Here is a 16,894-nt window from a genome sequence, read left to right as displayed (position 1 = left end):
GAATGAACAACAGTAAATAGTTAACTCTGCTTTTCTTATTTGTGTTCGGTACCAGAGGTGGGAAAGAAATGAATAATTCCTCTAAGTGGAAATGGTCCATGCTCCAGAGGGTTTATGCTACACTTGAAGTGTCTTCCTTCTGTCACTTCCTCTCCTCTCTACTTTGGGGTTTGTGAGAGATTGGATTGTGTCATACAATATCCTCTTTGGATTGTGAACTTGCTTACAGTTTTCAGAGCACTTTGAAAGACATCTGAATCATAAGGGATAACACAGGATGGATGAGAAGAATTAAAACCTGTAATAATGTATAGAATTATCACTGGGTGTGGTCCAGGTTGTCTTTCAGACCTACTTCTCCAGCCACTCCTATTTCAAAGATGTGGCAGTTAAGGTCCAGGAATTTCTGGTGATCCACATTCCTAGTTAAGAGTCAGAAACATGCTCCAGTCTAGTTCTGTCTCAGAATGAGGTAGCTCATAGCCTAGGGCTTTGCCATGAACAACTTTATGCTTTTATTTATATTGAGTCATTTAATATGCAGAATCTCAAAGATACTGAGGACTTTTGGCATTATACCTCAATTTATTATGTCTTTGAATACACCTCTGAATAATTTTCCTTTTGGTTGCTCTCTCATTACGATATACATGTGACTTATCACAGTCTACTGATATCAACATTTTACCACTTGGAGTGACACATGGGAGCCTTATTTTCATTGAAACGCTTTTACCTTTCCCTCTTTTAAATATTATTATCTTGAGTATCAGATGGTGTTATAATGTTTGTTTCAGTCATCTAATATGTCTTATGAAACTCATGAGGAGAATCATCTATCATATGTAGCCATATTTCAGCTTGCTTTTTTGTTATTTTCTTTCCTCATGCTCCAAGATTCCATCTTCCATCATTTTCTTTCTGTTCAAAAAACTTATTTTAGCAATTTTTAAAAGGTCTGCTAGCAACACAATCTTTGTTTCTTGCATCTGAGAATGTTTCTATATTCCCTTCATTCTTGAAGTATCGTTTTCCTGGATATAGAATTTGAAGATGACAGTTCTTTATTTTCAGCACTTGGAAAATGCACCTTGTCCTTCTGGCCTGTATGGTTTCAGGTAAGAAATTTGCTGTTATTTGAGTTGATGTTCCCTAATGGGTAATATATTGTTGCTCTCGGGATGTCTGAATGCTTTCAAGACTTTTTTTTTTTTTTTCAATTCACTTCTCAAAATTTTAATTATGAAATGTCCTGATCTGGGTTTATTTGGGTTTATCCTGTTTGAGATTTATACAGCTTATGAATCTGTAGATTTATATTTTTTTGCCAAATTTAGAAAATTTTGAGTCATTTTTTTAAATATACTTTTTCAGACCCACTCTCTTTTTTTCCCTCTGTGCTAGACCTCTGTAATATGAATGTTGAACATTTTGTTACTGTGTTACAAGTCCTGGAGGGTCTGTTATTTGTCAGGTTTTGGTCTATTTTCTTCTTGTTCATAGTAAATAAATTTGGTAATTCTGTTGATTTGTTCTCAGGTTCACTGATTCTGTCCTTTGTTGCCTTCATTTTACTCTTGAACCCACTAAGTTTATATTTGTTGTACTTTTTAGTTTTATAATTTCCATTTGGTTGTTTTTTAAATTTCTTAAAAAATGTGGGACACGTCACGACTTTGCATGTCACCTTTGTGCAGGGGACCATGCTAATCTTATCTATGCTGTTCAAATGTTAGCGTATTTGCTGCTGAACTGTGAGCGCTGTGGTTCTTTTTTTGTAACTTCTAGTTCTTGGCTGAGATTTTCTGTTTTTTCATTTGTTTCTAAATAATTTGCAATTATTCATTGCACCATTTTGAGGATGGGTGCTTTAAAATATTTGTCAATAAGTTCTTGATCTGATTCATCTCAGGGTTAGTGTCCATTGTCATTTCAGAGTCAAGTTGTGATTTTCCTGATTTTTGGTTTGATGGGTAATTTTTCATTCTATCCTGGAATTTGGCTATGGTGCTAGGAGACTCCAAGTCTGATTTAAATCTTTTGTTTTAGTAGGCAGTCATCCCATTTAGGTTTAGCAAGAAAATCCTGGCCTAATTTTGTGGGCTGTGCATCCAATAACAATTACATTTTCAGAGACTTTGTGGTGCTATTTTGGTTTATCTGGGGCTGCTGGGGTTCCTCCTGGTACCTGCTGGTGTTGCCTGAAGGAGTGGAGCTCCTGGGTAGAGCCTCATGATGCCTCTGATGGGGGTAGAGGGAATACAAACAGATATCCTGGAGACAGGCACTAGTGCTGAGGACTGCCCCTCTCTCCAAGGAAAACACTTCCCAGGTGGAGCCTTTTTTGTGGCAGGATCCCCTTTGCTAGTGCTACAAGGCACCTGCTGTTTCTTATTGGAGGAAGGAAGTCTTAGGCTTGGTGAGTAAGGAGAGTGCTTTCCTGTCTCATGGTCACCAGGTATATAGGTCTCACGCTGCTAATAAAGACGTACCTGAGACTGGTTAATTGATAAAGGAAAGAAGTTTAATTGACTCCCAGTTCCACATGGCTGGGAAGGCCTCAGGAAACTTATAATCATGGTGGAAGGGGAAGCAAACACATCCTTCTTCACAAGGCAGCAGGAGAGAGGTGTTGAGCAAAGTGGGAAACACCCCTTATGAACTCATCAGATGTCGTGATAACTTAGTATCACAAGAACAGCGTGAGGGTATCCACCCCCATGATTCAGTGACCTCCCACCAGGTCCCCCACAACAAGGGATTATGGGAACTACAATTCAAGATGAGATTTGGGTGGGGACACAGCCAAACCATATCATCATGGCACCTACTCCATTTTCCCTGGCTAGTACCGCTGGCCAGCCTGGTAGTGTTATTGGGACTCCCCTTTGGTCTGAGTGGGAATGAGCCTATTTGGGCTGGCCACTAGGGTGAGGCTCTAGAAACACTGGGCTTGGGTGACCTTCTGTGAGGTTGTGGGTTGTAAGACACTGTCACTATGACATTCCTCTAGTTGTGAGGTATCTAACCAGTTCATCTTTCAGAGTCCTCTGGCTTCTTTTTGTGTTTTTTCTAGGGTTTATATTTATACTTAACTGGGAGGAACAGGGAAAAAGTATCCATACAATCTTGTCCAGACCAGAATTCTTGTGCAGGGATTATTTTTGGGTAGAGGTGGGGTGGGAGAAGACCCATAAGACTACTCATAATAGAAAAAATGAATTTGGTGAGTGGCTTTGTTTCAGTAGAAAGTTCTCTATTTCTTTATGTTTCTACCTTTCGTAGTTCCCTGTAAACAAAACTGAAATGCAGTCTACCTGCCTTCTTTCTTCCCCCTACTTCATAATCACGCTGTGATATGGTTTGGCTGTGTCCCCACCCAAATCTCATCTTGAATTGTAGCCGCCACAATTCCCACATGTCATGGGAGGTACCTGGTGGGAGGTAATTGAGTCGTGGAGGTGGGTCTTTCCCATGTTGTTCTCATGATGGTGAATAAGTCTCATGAGATCTGATGGTTTTATAAAGGGCAGTTCCCCTGCACACACTCTCTCTTGCCTGCTGCATGTAAGACATACCTTGCTCTCTCACCATGATTGTGAGACCTTCCTAGTTATATGGAACTGTGAGTCCATTAAACCTCTTTCCTTTGTAAATTACCCAGTCTCAGGTATGTCTTTATTAGCAGCATGAGAACAGACTAATATATGCTGCCTCTATGGGCTTCAATGAGCTGAAGTTCTTACATCTTTAGGAGTGTGGAGGAAGAGTTAAAGCCTCACTTTCAGTTTTGCCACTCTTGTCGTAGTGGAAATGTGAGTCAACAAATACTCTATCTTTAGGCCACCACTTCTCCTTCTCACCACTTCCTCCTAATCACCTCTTGTCAAATTCACCGGCTGGGAAAAATGAGCTTTTAAAGACAGTCAAATCTTATATGTCAAACTCAAAAAGGGAAAGAAACCCTAAGTGTAAATGCCATCTGGCTTTATTTACTCATCCTCGCCCATCTCAGAAACATTTTGAGCAGATGCAGGCTTTCACTCTAAAGAGCAGTTTATAGGAACAGATTGAAGAAAAGGTTTGTTTTAAACATTTCAGCACTATAATTAGATTCAATTAAATTTGTCACTAAGTGTTCTGTAACTTAAGATGTCCTAGCCCTTGGCACATATGAGCAAAAATCTAAAAAACACAGGGAAGGTGCTGATGAAGGTTTTGGATGAGGGTTCAAATAACCAAATACTACCTTCACTTTTAAGATAGATCTAAAAGAAAAAATTTAAAGTAGTAAATATAAGTCTATAAAATACAAATGGAATTCTTAAATTTCAGGAAACACCCAAAGATTCAGAAATGAATCATATTTCCTCATTTGTTGGGCATTAAAAATGTAATTTTATACTAGTGATAGCAACAGGGTCAAGAAAGCCTGGGAATGGTGCCAGAAACTGTAACATTGGTTCTTCTTTAGATGAATTTATGTGTGACTATAAATGCTATGAAATGTTCTCAGGTAGGAAGGTACTTGTGGCACAGAAGAAAATTCCTGTTCTCTTGAATTTTGGGGGAAAACTTTATTGTAAGTTATTCTAGGTATGAAATCATTTACAATTGTAATTTTAATTTTAACATGGTGGAAGTGAGAAATATGGATCACTAAAGATGCTCACATCCTTTTCCCTGGAACCTGTGAATATGCCACTCCACATGGCAAAAGAGACTTTGCAGATGTGATTAAGTTAAAGGCCTTGAGACAGGGAGGTTTTATGCTGGATCACTGGCTTTGGAGATAGAGGAGGGGTCCATGAGCAGTGGAAGCTTCTGGAAGCTGGAAAAATCAAGGAAACTGATTCTTCCCTGGATCCTAAAGAAAGAATTACAGCCCTGCTAACACTTTAATTTTAGCCTAGCAAGGACTCACATCAGATTTCTGACTTCTAGAATTATAAGATAATAAATTTGGGTTATTCTGAGTCACAAAATTTTGTGATAGTTTGTTACAGCAGAAATAGAAAATGAATACAAATAAGTGAGTTATTTTAAAGAGTGTTGCTATTTGTCTCATATAACTTTTTATGTAAAAGCATTATCTACACCACTGACTTTGCCCTGGGAAAACATTTGGCAATGTTTGGAGACATTTTTTATTTTCGCAATTGGGGCTGTGGGGGGTGGTGGTATATTACGGGCATCGAGTGGGCAAAAGCCAGGTGTGCTGCTAAATATCTTACAATGGAATGACCAGTCCCACAAGAAAGAATCATCTAGCCAAAGTAGAGAAATTCTGAGCTAGGTTAATTTATATACTCAAAGCATGTAGGAAATTGAGGCTTCCCTATTCAGTTTGCTCTAAACTAACTGCATAGTCTAGAGCTGCACTGTCCAATAGGGTAGCTATTAGACACACATGTCTGTTCAAATTTAAATTCATTACAGTTAAACAAATTGAAAAATTCAGTGTCTCAGTTGCACTCATCATTTTTCAAGTGCTTGATAGCCATATGTGCCTAGCGGCTACCACATTCAACAGCTCTGATACAGAACATTTCTATCATTGCAAAAAGTTCTATTGAGTGCTGATCTTCTAGACTCTTGCTACCCTAAGTGCTGTACATGGATGAGTAACATTAGCATTACCTGACAGCTGTTAGAAATGCTGACTCTCATGTCCCACTCCAGACCTACCGAATCGGAATTTGTATTTTAATAGATCTCTCAGTGATTCATGTACACATTCAAGTTGGTGAAGCACTGGTCTAGGTGACTTTCTCTTGCTTTCTTTCTCTCCCTGTCATTTCCTTTCTCCTCCCTCTGCTATTCCCTGCACTTATGTTTCCTGTTTAGCTACATAAATGCCTTTCTTCTCAGCTTCAGTTTCTGGTCTCCTCAAGCCGGGTCTGTGTTTTATTTCATCTCTATATTCTCCCAAAGACACTGACCACATTGCATTGCACAAGATAGCTGCTTGACACTATTTATGGATCAAATGAACTTCTGAACATTCTTGATGTAGATAATTTTCGTTTTAACTGAATGGATGGATGCCATCATTTTTACTTTGTACTTTAATTCAGACATTTCCTAGAGTTTCAACTGTGAAAAAAGATAGTTATTTCAAATGTCTAGAAATTTCATAGTAAATTGAAGCTTCCTAATGATTTCACAGTGTGAAGAAGGAAACTCATCCTAAGTATCCTATATTCTGATTCTTTATGTGTAATAAAATATAGCCAGTATTTCCATTCTTAACATTAATTCTCCAGAACAATCATTTGGGTAATGGAATAATTTGTATTATATTTTTAAAAAACCAATTATCTGATATTTGTCCAAGGAACCTAAGGGGATTATCAGGTTTTTGGTATTTATCAAAATCTGTTACTTTATATGATGGTTACAACTACAAGGAATTATCTCATTTTTTTTCTTTGCACGAATGCAGTGAAAACACTCATAGGATATTTTGGAGTTAAGATGACACACATTATGTGAAAGGCCTGATTTTATGAATACTGCATCTTACAATAAAAATAAGAATTCAGTGCTGCAGAAAAGGAGCAAGTTAAAAATTCTAGTTTAATTAGCCAGAGATTTCTCAGGCTGTTAAGTGATCTCCTTCATTTTACAGATGAAGAATTTGAGGCCTAGAGAAGTTGGTGCTAGTCAAAAGATCAAACCATTGCATGTTTTGTGGAAAGGACAATATTGGAGGCTTGCTTTTAAACATAGCTGTCTTCATCTCGTAAATTTGTGCTGTAAACCAGATGACCCTTGAGGACCCTTGCAACTTTTAAAACATTTTAAATCCGGTTCTCCCACTCTAAATATAGTATTCTTATAGTTTCATACTGCCTCACTGTAGACTATTTCTGTCTGGAGAAAAGGATGGGTAAATGGATGGAAGCTGTCACTACAATACTAGTACAAAAGTTAGATTTAAATTCATGTTTCTTTGCACATGGTAATCTACATAAAAACGTTTTTACTTCATATGTAAATGAATAAAAGTGCCAAGTTATGTTAATTCTCTGATAAAATAATTTTGTAATTCCAAAGCTACTGGGCAAAGTCAAACAGACACATATTTTTTAAATTTCTAAAAGCAAAACTAGCACTGGAAAAAATAACTTGGTCCAGAAATATTGGTTTGTATTGCTTGGAATTGTAAGCGTTGTGCTGTTTTAGGGTCCTTTTTACCCTTCAGGATAGAGCCATGGCTTTCACTGGACTCCCAGAGGCACCAGTGTCACAGAAATGAGTCACTAGTTTTTTCAACTCTTGAAATACATATCTGAAGACCAGTGAAAATCTGACTTGTCAAGACTATGATTCTAATTACTAGGGTTTCTTGAGCTCACTGTTTTTGCTATTAAATATTTTCTTCCTTCCTCCAGAAATTCTGTGTTTGAGGATTTTATGTATCCCTCGTGAAATAATCCCCAAGTAATGAAAATTCAACAATAACAGCAACGCAGAGACAATGATCCTTGACTACAGTAGTGTGGATATCTGTTCATTAAAAAAAAAAGAAAAGGAAAAAGAAAATCAAAGGCCTTATTTTAATCTCTATCTAGTTATTTTTTCTACTTTTAAATGTTTCTCCCTGTCTTTCTAGAATTAGTTCTCCAGTTATCTTTTTCCTTCTACCTTATGTTGTCTTATCTTCAAAGACAGTGTGATGGAGCTTAGTAAGGATGCTATGATTTGAAGAACACAGATGCCTCTAACTTATGGAAGAGGAAGCCAAATGCTGTTCCACTCTCAGATAAACAGATGACATAGATGCAAAAGTTTCTCCCTATAAGATCTGTTTGTAATTCTGATGCGTAAGAACTTTGCCAGCATGCTAAGGGGGTTGAAGCATACTGTATTAGTCTGTTTTCACACTGCTGATAAAGACATACCGGAGACTAGGCAATTTACAAAAGAAAGAGGTTTATTGGACTTATGGTTCAACATGACTGGGAGGCCACACAATCACGGAGGAAGGCAAGGAGGAGCAAGTCACATCTTACATGGATGGCGGCAGGCAAAGAGAGAGCTAATGCAGAGAAACTCCTGTTTTTAAATCAGATCTCATGAGACCCATTTGCTATCACGAGAACAGCACAGGCAAGACCCTCCCCATGATTCAGTCATCTCCCACCAGTCCCTTCCATAACACGTGGGAATTATGGGAGCTACAAGATAAGATTTGGCTGGGAATACAGAGCCAAACCATGTCAGGTAGGAAGGCAGGATTCAGGAAAATAAATGTCTCTGTCTGATTAAAGAGTTCACTAAAAAGTTACATATTCAAATACAAGTCATTTAACTCACCCCCTCCCAAATTTTAAGTCATGCTTCAATGTATTCTGTGTTTACTTCAAGTTCATACAGTGCTTAAATCCCAAAGTCACTAATCTAGTAACCTCACTCTGGGTCATCCTTAGTGTAGTATTCTACCAGATCCTTTCCTTTGTTTTTCTTGCCTACTTAAGTGTAGGGTTACTTTCTAGATCATACCATGGAGTACAATGGGGAATGTTGTAAAAATCAAATACTTAAGTGCAAAACACAAAATAAGTTGTAATTGAGTTATAATCAGACTAAGCAAATAAAAAGCATTCTGAGATGCCCTTTAAATGTTTCAAATGTGGGTTGCCCCTGATAAATTTAATTAGGCATTATAAAGATATATAAATGCATTTAAAAGATGTAATTGCACCTCAAAACTTTACATAGTTAAAAATCAAAAGGCCACAAATGACCTGAATAAATAGCAGGAGTCTGAAAACTAACTGTCAAAAAGAAAATTGTCAGCAATGTTTTTGAAAATAAGAGGGCCCTAGAAAGTATCCAGCACAGTTAAAAATCTTTCATGGTAACAAGAATAATTATGAGCAGGACTTGAAGTTCTTCATTAGCATCATATACCTGGATTAAATGGAGCAAGTACATTTCTCCCTCTAATCTAAACTAGAAGCGAGCACTTTACTGGTTTACAGTTAAAGGAAGACAAAGGGATTGACCCAGCTTACATCTTCCCTAATGAAATTTTTCACTCTGTAAACCTGATCTGATTAAGATCTTTGACAAAGAAATGTATACGAAATGGATGGGTGAATGGCATGACAAGCAAGAGAAGTGCCCAGGTGTCCCAAAGGCTGTCTTTCTATTCTTCACACGGGGCCAACATGAAGCCCCTCTGGGCTGCATCTGGTTCTCTTTTGTTGCTACTTTATTTCTTAGGAAAATTCTTTTTATTGTTTTTTAGCCAGAACTGTTCTGCAATGAAATTCTCTCAGTGCTGGCCTTTGCCCAGCAGTCCAGCTGTTTCTGTAGGGTGGGGTCCAATCTTACCGAGGTGGCCAGAGTGCATCCAGCTCCAAACACCCCCGGTCAGTGCTATGTGGTCTGATAAGTCTCCACCAGACCCTCCCAAGCTGTAACCTGTGAAAAACAGAAATACAAGGCCTGCATGTTCGCTGCCTAAAGAGTTCCCTCCCTGGCTTATCTGTTTTCCTCAAACATCTCAACTAGGTCAGGCCCTGTCATTGAAAAACAAGTGGGTTTCCCCTAGTTTCCCAGCTAAGAAGATCTGGCCTCTGCCTTAGGCCCTGACTGGGGGTCCCTGTGCAGCAATAACTAATTGTGCAGCCTACACAGCCAAGTGACCAGGCCCTAGTGTCTGCCCCAGAGAGGAGAGGTTGGAGCAAACCACCCAGAAGCTTTGCTGGCTACACCTGGCTGTGGGCAGCTGTTCTGGCTGTGTAGGGGCATCCACTACACCCTGTCTTCCCAGGCTCTCTAAAGCCAGAAGGATTTCATCCTTTTCCAGAATGTGGTACTTTAGCAGGCTGAGATAGCCCATTCCTCTTAGAAATTATTCCCCTTTACTTGAAGGATGGTAAAATAAAGGACCATTTAAACTTTTAAACTTGACTCTTACCTCAAATTCTTTTTCAAATGAGATAGGGTCTAAAATTAAGACATTAGGCCGGGCGCGGTGGCTCAAGCCTGTAATCCCAGCACTTTGGGAGGCCGAGGCGGGTGGATCACGAGGTCAGGAGATCGAGACTATCCTGGCTAACATGGTGAAACCCCGTCTCTACTAAAAATACAAAAAACTAGCCGGGCGTGGTGGCGGGCGCCTGTAGTCTCAGCTACTTGGGAGGCTGAGGCGGGAGAATGGCGTGAACCCAGGAGGCGGAGCTTGCAGTGAGCCGAGATCACGCCACTGCACTCCAGCCTGGGAGCACAGTGAGACTCCGTCTCAAAAAAAAAAAATAAAATAAAATAAAATTAAGACATTAAAAGCAAATACTCATTTTATATATTTTTTTTATTTTTTAAGACTAGGTCTTTTTCTGTCCCCCAGGCTGGAGTGCAGTGGCGCAATCATAACTCACTGCAACCTCGACCTCCTGGGCTCAAGCGGTCCCCACACCTCGGCCTCCCATGTCGTTGGGACCACAGATGTGCGCCACTGCACCTGGCTGGTTTTTTTTTTTTACTTTTTCTAGAGATAGGGTTTCACTTTGCTGCCCCGGCTGGTCTTGAACTCCAAGGCTCAAGCGATCCTCCCACCTCAGTCTCCCAAAAGGCTGGGATTATAGGTGTGAGCCACTGCACCTGTCCCTTATTTTTAATTTTAAGCAAAAAGGGGACTGGCTCTGAAGTTCAAGAAGTCATCAAGAAATGCTGATGGGTGACTTCAGCATCGTTTCAGATGAAAGGACAGCCTGATGTCACTCTGTGACTAGGGTAATGGCATTGTAGGGAGTACAGCTTCCCACTTTGCTATCTCTAGGTTGGGAGAACCAATAACAGTTCACCCAAAATATCCACATTTCTTGGAGGCTTAACCTTTGGGTATTCACTGAAGAGGAAAAGGAAATAAATGAAGGGAACCCATTAGGTGGCTCTGTGCTTCATATTCCACTTGCAGTGTCTCATTCAGTCCTCACAATAGTGCTGAAAGTAGATCATATCCCCATTTGACGCATAAGGAAATTGAGGCTGGACAAAAGTGAATAACTTGTCCAATGTCCCATAAGCAGTAAGGAAAAGAAACAGTATTTGACCTCAGGTCTGTCTCTTTCCTCCTGTAAAAGATGAATACATACCTTTTAAAGTCCTCCAAATTATGCAGCCTTGGAGATTAAAAGAAATTTTATTTCCAAGATATCTCTAGTTTTCTTCCTCCCCACTAACTAGCTTCTTGAGTTCCCATGTGAATATTGTCGTTCATTTCCTTAATTATTAAAGAAAAACATGTTTCTTTTTTTAATGGTAAATAGTGTTTAATAAAGGTTTTATCATTATTTTAAAAACATTTTTAATGTTCTTTCCATTGAAGCATTTCTAATTTATTCTAATGAAGCATTTCCACAGAATTAAAAAAAGTAATAATTTAGGGTTAGTTATCTACATCAATATCATTATCAAAGTCCACTGTCTGTCTTTCCTCTTTTCTCCTCCTGCTTAGACCAGGGAGTGTAGTAGATGTACTTCATGCGGGCCAGCACCCTGAGGCCACGTGTAAGCAGGTGGGAAAATGATGTCCATGAAACAGACAGTCCCATACCACTTTTAGTTACAAACACTTACCCTGGATGAGAGCAGGAATTGAGACCAAGTTTGTGTCCCAGTGGGTTCCAGGACTTTTTTTCCCGTCAATTTCCACCCTGTCCTGGGCAGGCTTAGAAAAACGTATTTCTTACCAAAAAATTTACAAAAACGATGTTTACATTAAAATTTAAAGTGCATGCAACTGCCTCTGATTCCTAAAGGTAACTGCTGCCAGTGATTTGGTGTGTATCCTTCTAGACATTTTTTGAAATGCACATAGGGTACACATGCATATAAGACCTATAGCAATTTTATAATAAGCGACCTATTGTAAATGATGTAACTTTACAGACTTAATGTAATGGGCATATCTTCCCATGTGGGTAACTATGGTAGAGCAGTGCCAATCTGCTTAATGGCTGCTTACTACTCCACTTATGTATCCTATCAGTGGATATTGAGATACTTTCTAATTTTCTACCATTATGAATATTTCATTGAACATTTTGTGGTCGTATTTTTATATGCTTCTTCAAGTATATCTGGATGATACACTTCTAAAATGGAATTGTTGGGTAAAAAAGGACATTATACATTTAGATAGATACTGCCAAATTGCCCTTCAAAAAGATGGTCAAATGACTCTTCTATCAACAGTGTATGAGTGTGCCCATTTATTTATTACCATTATGTCATCAGTAGGAGCATTTTAAATCTTTCCCACTCTGCTAGCTATTCTTTTTAAGATCAGAATAACATATTTAATACTGATGAGCTTTAGTTCTGAAGCCAAAGCACTTGCTAACATTTCGTCCCTGGATCAATAGACTCAACCACCCAGCCACAGATATTGCTGGACAATCATGGGTTTCCCCAGGAAGGGCACAGCCTGCACCACTAAGCTTATTGAGTGTTTTTGAGCCAGCCAGCCTGCCTGCCTGCCTTCCTCCCTTTCTCCCTTCCTTCCCTCACAGAGTGAAACTTCTCTTGGAGTCTCACTCTGTCACCCAGGCTGGAGTGCAGTGGCATGATCTCAGCCGACTGTAACCTCTGCCTCCCAGGTTCAGGCGATTCTCCTGCCTCAGCCTCCCGAGTAGCTGGGATTACAGGCACACGCCATCTCACCTGGCTAATTTTTGTATTTTTAGTAGAGATGGGGTTTCACCATGTTGGTCAGGCTGGTCTCGAACTCCTGACCTCATGATTCACCTGCCTCAGCCTCCCAGAATGCTGGGATTACAGGCGTGAGCCACTGCGCTGGGCTGAGCTATGAGCTACTTTATACCGGTAACAAGAAGAAGAAACTAAAGATGGTTGGTGCTGGCCTTTCTAGTGTTGGTCAATCTCTTCCTCACTCTCTCTCTCTGTCATTCTCTCTTTCCTACTTTATTCAACTATAATTGACATATAACATGTTGTTGCATATATTGATAGTTTGTTTCTTTCTATTTATTACTGACTAGTATTCCATTGATCACAAATACTACTGTATATTCATCTGTTGATCTGTGGATGGACTTTTGGGTTGTTTCTAGTTATTGACTATTACAAATATTTTGCTCTGAGCATTTCATACTCATCTTTGTGTGGACATATTCTTTCCTTTCTCTTGGATAAATATTAAGGAGTAGAATGGCTGAGTCATATGATATGTGAATGGTTAACTTTTGAAGAAGCTGCCAAACTGTTTTCCAAATAATTAATACCATATTACATTTTCACCAGCCGTGATGAAAGTTTCAGTTCCACTATATCCAAGTCAGCATTTGCTAGGGTCACTCTTAAATTTTGGACATTCAGTGGGTGTGCAGTCATATCTCATTGTGGATTTAATTTGCATTTCCCTGATAACTAGTGAAGCTGATCACCTTTTCATATGCTTAATGCGCCATTTATACATTTTCTTTTAAGAAGCATCTATTAAAATATTTTGCATTTTAATTGGATTATTCATTTTATTATTGTATTGCTATATAATGGGAATCTAACTTTGATATCCCTCCCTCAACCTAATGTCAAATTATTCTAAGACTATTTATTGAGCATTTGATCTTTTCTTCATGTTTTAAAATATGTATTAGATTTTGTTATGCAGAGATTCATTTTTGGATTCTAATGTGTGCCACTAATCCTCCTGCTAGTACCAAGCTAGCTTAAACCTGTGGCTTTATATCATGTTTTAATGAGATAAGCCCTTCATTAACTTGCCCCTGCAAATGCGTTTAATACACTAACTAATTTTGAAAGAATTCCTATTTTAAAAGTATTGAATCTTCCCCTTCAAGAATATGGTACTAGCTCCATTTATTTATTCTTATTTTTTCTTAAAAGTTATATAATGTTCTTTATTGAAGAATAACATACTTTTGCTAAATGATGATTATCTTGCAAATGGGACCTACATATTTATTGTAATAAATCCATTTAGTTTTGCACTTTAATTTATATATGCCCACTTTTCTGAGGTACAAATTTTTTTCCAATAGTTGATTGAATAGTTATCGGGTATTTTAGTTTTTCTATTAACAAGTAGGCAATCTGAAGACAACTTATTTTCAATTTTTATCAGTTTTTTTCTTTTCCAGCTTAATTCATTGACTAGAATGTCAGTACAAACAGATATCCTTTTCGTATCCCTTATATTAATGGAATACTTCTAGTATATCATTGTTAAATAAGATTTCTGTTGGTTTCTAATAAGTTTTCTGTAATTTCCCCCTATTCCCAGATTACTAAGTGTTGTACTTGTAATTATATTTTGATTTGTTGTTGGTGGTGTTTTATCTTCCTTTTAAAAAAGCAAATGTTGGATTTTACCATGCTAGTCATTGGTGCTAATATTTTTTCTTAATAGTGTGGTGAATTGCATTAAGCGATTTCCTAGTGTTAACCCTTTTTAGTTGTATCATAGCATTCTGCTGACGGATTCAATTATACTCATGAAGTTGACGGTCTATACAGTTATTCTCAAGGAAAGGTGGTACTTCCTGCTGAGTATTCTCCAGGGACATTTGGGAATGTGAGGGAGTAGTTTTTGCTGGCCACAATGGGCAGGGTGCTAAGGACCCTGTAATTGATGGAACAGTTACCTGCAACAAATAAGTTTTTCGTCCCCAAAGCCAATTCCGATCCCATTGAGAAAAACTCATCTACAGTTTTGTGGTGGAGAGATTTGTTTTGTCAGTTTTTTATAGTTTATTTTGGTCTCTTAGAATGACTTGGAATTTTTTAAAACATTTTAGTGCTTGGGGAACAATATAAATTCCATAGGAAGTAATACGTCCCTTAGTGGTTTGATAAATTTCATCTACAAATCCATCGGAATCTGTTGCCTTTTGAGGGGGTGAAGGAACTTTTTTAGTAATTATATACTCTATGTTTTTTGTTTTGGGTATATTCAGATTTTCAAACTATTGCATCAATTGTCATAGTTTGTTTCCTTAGAAAAACATCAATTTTAGCCATACTTTCAAACTTATTGGCAAATAATTTCATGTAACTTCTTCTAGTGTGTGAACTTCATCATCTATGGTTATCTCTTCTTTCTAATCTGTTTTATTTTGTTAGTCATATTTATAAGACACTTGTCTCTTAAGTTGTTTCTTTAAATACCAGATTTGTTGTCTTAATCAAGTTTATTATTTTTTATTTTCTATTTCAGTCACGTGTTTTAATTTCTTTTTTCCTTTTGGGGACGTTATATATTTTTGCTCAACTTCTTGAGTTTAATGCATGGTTCATTTCTTTCTCATTATTTGTATTCATTTGTAAAAATATTTTTGGCCTCTGAATGCAAAACTGTGCCATTAATGGATTTCTAGTCTGTTAGTCATTCCATTTGGATATAATGCAATCACTTAATTAGGGTATGTGATTTGTATTACTAGAACCGATAGTGATTATGCTATTTGCACAGCAAACAAACCTAAAGCCGCTTTGAATTTCCAGCAGCTCAGTTGGTATCCTGTTGTTATTGACAGTTGTAAACTCAATTACAATTTTACAATTAAAGTAATGATTTGTGATAAAAATTCTAGTGGTAAAAATACACAATGAGTCTACTTTCTCACCCCAATCTTTAGCCATGGCAATACTAATTTCTGATATAGAATTTTAAAAAAATTCTCTACATATATAAGCATAAGCGAGTGTAGGAGGGCACGTGTGTATCTGCATATACACACTGAGTATATGCACCTATTCTTACGTGACTTTTCACCAACTTAATGTGTTAACAATAGTTTTGTGAAACATACTAATTCTTCTATTCTCTTCCAGTAAAACTGCTTCAAAGACTTGTATATCCTTGCAGTATTCAGTTTCTTTCCTGTTCTCTCTTGATCTTACTCCAATCAGGCTTCTGTTCTCATGACTCCACTGAACTGTCATCAGTGACCTCCTTGCCACTAAATTCATTTTTTCAGTTTTCAGGTATTTTTGACTTTTCTCCTTCTCTCTAATGTCCAGTCTGTTAGCCATACATATCAGCTGTGTGGTCAAAATGTGTCTATGATCTCCACTTTCCCGTATTCAAAGCCACCATTATCTCTTGTCTGATTTATTGCGTGAGCTTCTACCTGCTCGTCTTTATCCACACTTGCTCTTCCATAGTCTCCAAATATTATTCCCCTCTAAAATGTATCTTACTTATTTTGCATTTTGTTGATTGTCTTTCTCATTCCTTTTAGAACCTAAACTCAATGAAAGCAGAGAATTTTTTTTTCTGCTGGGTTCATTGCTGTATCCCTAGTTACATAACTAATTAAATAATTATACTGTCTAATAAAACAAGTGCAAAAAGAAGGCATTGTTTCTATGAAAATTAGGTGAATGCTTTGTTAACATTCAATTAAGGTAAATTGGGGGGAAAAAAAGAGCTGATGAAAACAACTGTCGAGGTTTGAAGAAACCATAAAAACACTCCACAAGGTTTTTCACTGAAATTGCTTTGCAAGAATTTTAAGTTCTGACTATTCTGGAGGAGCCAAATTGGAAGTAGTATGGGATGCTTAATTGGGGTGGCTTTTGCTTGGAATATGACACAGAACTCCAGTCAATGGACCTGTGTTCAAATAAAAAGCCTTGACTCTATGTCAAAAGATTGGTAAATGAATACAAATTTATTTTTTTAAATAAGATGTTTAAAGTATCATTTTTATGATTTGTTGTTCTAAACACTATTAGATGCATTGACTATTATCCTCAGTTAAGGCTTACTGTAGGGCATCTGATGATTTGGTATCAGTAAAGGCAGAATATCTAAACTGGTAGAAGTTGAATAGGATTTTACTTTATGCGTGCAAGTGTACCTTATTTTACTTCTCTATTGATGGTTATC

General features: G+C 37.7%; 1 protein-coding gene and 1 non-coding gene across 9 annotated transcripts in view; one reads left to right on the top strand and one right to left on the bottom strand.

The window, feature by feature from the left end:
* The window catches only part of LPAR1 (lysophosphatidic acid receptor 1), a 170,951-nt gene that overhangs the window by 139,378 nt on the left and 14,679 nt on the right, over window positions 1-16,894 (top strand). The gene's annotated exons all lie outside the window — the stretch shown is intronic.
* On the bottom strand, window positions 1,653-1,762 carry LOC116270129. The gene has a single exon (XR_004178066.1). It is a non-coding gene; the product is annotated as a U6 spliceosomal RNA (small nuclear RNA).

The sequence above is a fragment of the Papio anubis genome, chromosome 13 (genome assembly GCF_008728515.1).
Source record: "Papio anubis isolate 15944 chromosome 13, Panubis1.0, whole genome shotgun sequence".
NCBI classification, from domain to species: Eukaryota; Metazoa; Chordata; class Mammalia; order Primates; family Cercopithecidae; genus Papio; species Papio anubis.
This window is presented reverse-complemented; position numbering and strand designations above follow the sequence as displayed.